This window comes from Mandrillus leucophaeus, unplaced genomic scaffold, assembly GCF_000951045.1.
Source record: "Mandrillus leucophaeus isolate KB7577 unplaced genomic scaffold, Mleu.le_1.0 Scaffold395, whole genome shotgun sequence".
In the NCBI taxonomy this organism is placed as follows: Eukaryota; Metazoa; Chordata; class Mammalia; order Primates; family Cercopithecidae; genus Mandrillus; species Mandrillus leucophaeus.
In genome coordinates, this window is record NW_012104198.1 from 2,478,035 (window position 1) to 2,482,799 (window position 4,765).

General features: G+C 40.6%; 1 pseudogene; it reads right to left on the reverse strand.

Moving 5' to 3' along the window:
• Positions 1-394: 394 nt before the first annotated feature.
• Positions 395-982, reverse strand: LOC105547747 (annotated as a pseudogene).
• Between the last annotated feature and the right edge of the window lie 3,783 nt (positions 983-4,765).

The following is a 4,765-nucleotide window of genomic DNA, read 5'->3' on the forward strand; positions in this document are numbered from 1 at the left end:
AAAAGTACGAAGACAGAGAGCTTATATTACCAGAAGGATATTCTTAATATTACACTTCAAAAAGAAGTAAAATGTTTTCTATATTAAGGCCTGAAAATCAAAATGAAAAAAGAAGACACTTGTAAACATATGGGAATATCTATCCATCATGTATGTTAAACTAAAAAAAAAAAAAAAAAAAAAAAAAAAAAAAAAAACCCACAGAGAATTGGCAGCATTTGTTTCAAAAGTATTTAGACATATTGAAAGTGTAAATCCATACATTTAAGTTAAATTAGATAGCAAGTTCTGTACTACTTAAGTAACTTAACTGATGACAGAATAATCTGTTTTCAATAAAAATAACTTGTTAAGCTTCTGTCTCACAGTTTGTGTCACACTGATTATCCTTTTATCAGATCTGAGTAGCACCAAAAGACTGACAGTGGCAGTATACATTGCCCACAAGCCTCTGGACACCCAGAACAACAGGGTCATATGCCCATAGCAAGGTTAAGGTGCATGAGATGATGAAATCGACCCAGTAGATGACCACAAAGAAACTCACCAGCAGCAGGATGGTCTGAGTGGCACTTTTCTCTGGGGAAGGTCTTGGGGAGAGGCTGGTGCTGTGAAAGTATCAGAATTTCTTCTGGTGCCTGAACAAAAGAACCACCCTGTATGCACTTGAAAGCAGCATTGTTCCTATAAGAAAAACATATCTGGAGTAAGAAACAGTCTTCTGATGATGCAGTTCACGGTGGAAAAGTGAACAGTCTTTACTGGTATGCAGAAGATGGCTCAGGGTCACAACGGAAGACGCCACAGTGCACAAGATGAGATTACTACTGAAAAAAAAAAAAAACCTGAGAAAAATGTGAAAAGAAGAAATGGCAGGTGAAAATGATATATATTTATGGTTAAACCGAGAGCTTCTGGGGCTGATGATTATGGCCTGAAGTACACTCAGGAGGCAGGTGGTGCAGATGGAGAAACTCCTCATCACCTTGTTCAGGTAAAAAAAAAAATCCTTTACACTTGAAGTCGTTCTGAAAATACAGTAATTCAGACAGACCTGGAGACAACAATGGCACCACAGTAAGGAGGGTCACTGTGGATGAAGGCCAGGTGATAAATGCTCAGGTCTGTGGGCTTAGGCCTGCATTACAGAAGAAGTGTGAAGATGTGGAAGAAAATGAGGAAACTGAGGGTCAAGATTCCAATGCCACCTTGAAAAAAAAAAAAGGCATTTTTCAATGAAAACATAACTGGAATGTAATCATCTAAATTGCAAAAGAGAAACATATTTTGAATATCTGAAAATAATAGACTTTACATTATAAATGTTATTGTATGTTCAAAATCACTTTTTTATCATAAAATTCTTGATTCTATTGCATAAATTTTCAAAAGTACAGTCAGCATTATTTTTCACGCTATATATATATATATATATATATATATTCTAAGAATATTTGTGTGTGTGTATATATATATATTTTGAGATGGAGTCTCTCTCTGTCGCCCAGGCTGGAGTGCAGTGGCATGATCTCGGCTCACTGCAACCTCCACCTCCCAGATTCAAGCAATTCTCCTACCTCAACCTGCTGAGTAGCTGGGACTAAAGGTGTGCACCACCACGCCTGGCTAATTTTTGTATTTTTGGTAGAGACAAGGTTTCACCATGTTGGCTAGGCTGGTCTCGAACTCCTGACCTCAAGTGAACCACCTACCTTGGCCTCCCAAAGTGCTGGGATTACAGGCATGAGCCACAGTGCCTGGCCGTGTATACATACTTTTTTTTTTTTTTTTTTGAGACGGAGCTTTACTCTTGTCACCCAGGCTGGAGTGCAGTGGTGTGACTTCAGCTCACCACAACCTCTGCCTCCTAGGTTCAAGCAATTCCCCTACCTCAGCCTCCCAAGTATGTGGGATTATGGGCGCCTGCCACCACGCCTGGCTAATTTTTCTATTTTTAGTAGAAATGGGGTTTCACCATGTTGGCCAGGCTGGTCTCAAACTCCTGACCTCAGGTGATCCGCCCACCTTGCCCTCCCAAAGTGCTGGGATTACCAGTGTGAGCCACCACGCCCAACCCAACATAACTTAAAAAATTGAAAACAAAATCTGACTGACTCTCATATGACAGCATTAATTTTCTTAGCCTCTCTTTCACATTTAAGAACTTTTATGATTACCCTAGGCTCACACTTATAATTCAGATAAGATCAGATGCATTCAGGGTGGTATGGCTGTAGACACCAAACTCATAATTCAAATTAATCTCTTTATTTTAGAGTCAACTGATTATCACCCTTGATTTTATCTACAGCCGCTATTCTTCTTTGTCATACACCATAATATATTCCTAGGACCCAGGGGTTAAGACATGGGCACTTTTGTGGGGCATCATTTCATTTATCACAACTCCTATTAATTGTATTTTATTAAAATAATCATGGCTCTGTCCAACTTTTGTTTCCATCCCAGAGAACCCATATGTAAATATTTTTATCTTAGAAGAAAATTGCAGCCGGGCGCGGTGGCTCACGCCTGTAATCCCAACACTTTGGGAGGCTGAGGTGAGGCTCATTTGAGGTCAGGAGATCAAGACCAGCCTGGCTAACATAGTGAAACCCTGTCTCTATTAAAAATACAAAAATTAGCCAGGCATATATGGCCTTAGGTAAATTCCATCTATACCTAGTTGATTTAGAGTTTTATCATGAAGTTGCATTGAATTTTTGTGAAATACTCTTTCTGAATCTTTTGAGATGATTGTTATCCTTCCTTCTGTTAATGTGGTATATCACATTTATTAATTTGTGTATGTTGAACCATCCTTGCATCTTAGGGATTAATCCCATTTGGTCATGATGTATGATCCTTTTAATGTGCTGTTGGATTTGGTTTGCTAGTATTTTGTTGAGGCTTTTTGCATTTATGTTCATCAGGGATATTGGCTGTAGCGTTCTTTTCTTGTAGTGTCTGACTTTGGTATTAGGGTAATGCTGGCCTTGTAAAATGAATTTGGCAAACACAGGCAACCAAAGCAAAAATGGGCAAACGGGATCACATCGAGTTAAAAAGCTTCTGCACAGCAAAGGAAACAATCCACAAAGTGAAGAGACAACCCAAAGAATGGGAGAAAATATTCGCAACTACCCATCAAGGGATTAATAACCAGAATATATAAGGATCTCAAACAACCCTAGAGGAAAGAATCTAATAATCTGATCAAAAAGTGGGCAAAAGATCTCCATAGACATTTCTCAAAAGAAGACATACAAATGACAAGCAGGCATATGAAAAGTTGCTCAATGTCACTGATCATCAGAGAAATGCAAATCAAAACTACAATGAGATAACAATCTCACCCCAGTTAAAACGGCTTCTGTCCTGCCAGATGCGGTGGCTCATGGCTGTAATCCTAGCACTTTGGGAGGCCGAGGCGGGTGGATCACGAGGTCAGGAGTTCGAGACCATCCTGGCCAACATGGTGAAACCCCCCCGACTCTACTAACAATACAAAAATTAGCCGGGCCTGGTGGCGTGTGCCTGTAATCCCAGCTACTCGGGAAGCTGAGGCAGGAGAATCGCTTGAACCTGGTTGGCGGAGGTTGCAGTGAGCTGAGATTGCACCATTGCACTCCAGCCTGGGCAACAGAATGAGACTCGGTCTCAAAAAAAAAAAAAAAAAAAAAGGCTTCTATCCAAAAAACAGGCAGTAACAAATGCTGGCAAGGATATGGAGAAAAGGGAACCCACGTACACGGTTGGTGGGAATGTACATTAGTACAACCAGTATGGAGAACAGTTTGGAGCTTCCTCAAAAAACTAAAAATAGGGCTATTGTATGATCCAGCAATCCCACTGCTGGCTATATACCCAAAAGAAAGGAAAGGAAATCAGTATATGGAAGAGGTATCTGCACTCCTATGTTGCATCACTGTTTCCAATATCTAAGATTTGGAAGCAACCTAAGTGTTCACCAACAGATGAATGGATAAAGAAAATATGGTACTTGTACACAATGGAGTACTATTCAGCCATAAAAAAGTATGAGATCCTGTCATTTGCAAAAACATAGATGGAGGCTGGGTGCAGTAGCTCACCCCGTCATTGCAGCACTTTGAGAGGCAGAGGCAGGCTGATTACTTGAGTCCTGGAGTTTGAGACCAGCCTGGCTAACATGGCGAAACCCCATCTCTACCAAAAATACAAAAATTAGCCATGTGTGGTGGTATGCAACTTTAATCCCAGCTACTCAGGAGGCTGAGGCAGGAGAATTGCTTGAACCCAGGAGGCGGAGGTTGCAGTGAGCCTAGATTGTGCCACTGCACTCTAGCCTGGGTGACAGAGCGAGACTGTGTCTCAAAAAAATAAATAAATAAAAAGATGGAACTGGAGATCATTGTTAAGTGAAATAAGCCAGGCACAGAAAGACAAACATCACATGTTCTCACTTATTTGTAGGATCTAAAAATCAAAATGATTGAACTCATGGACACAGAGAGTAGAAGCATGGTTACCAGAGGCTGAGAAGGCTAATAGGGAGATTGGGGGAAGGTGGGGATAGTTAATGGGTACAAAAAAAAATAGAATGAATAAGACCTAGTATTTGATAGCACAACTGGGTAACTATAGTCAACAGTAACTTAGTTGCACATTTTAAAATAACTAAAAGAAGGCCAGGCATGGTGGCTCATGCCTATAATCCCAGCACTTTGGGAGGCTGAGGCAGGCAGATCACTTGAGGTCAGGAGTTCAAGACGAGCCTGGCCAA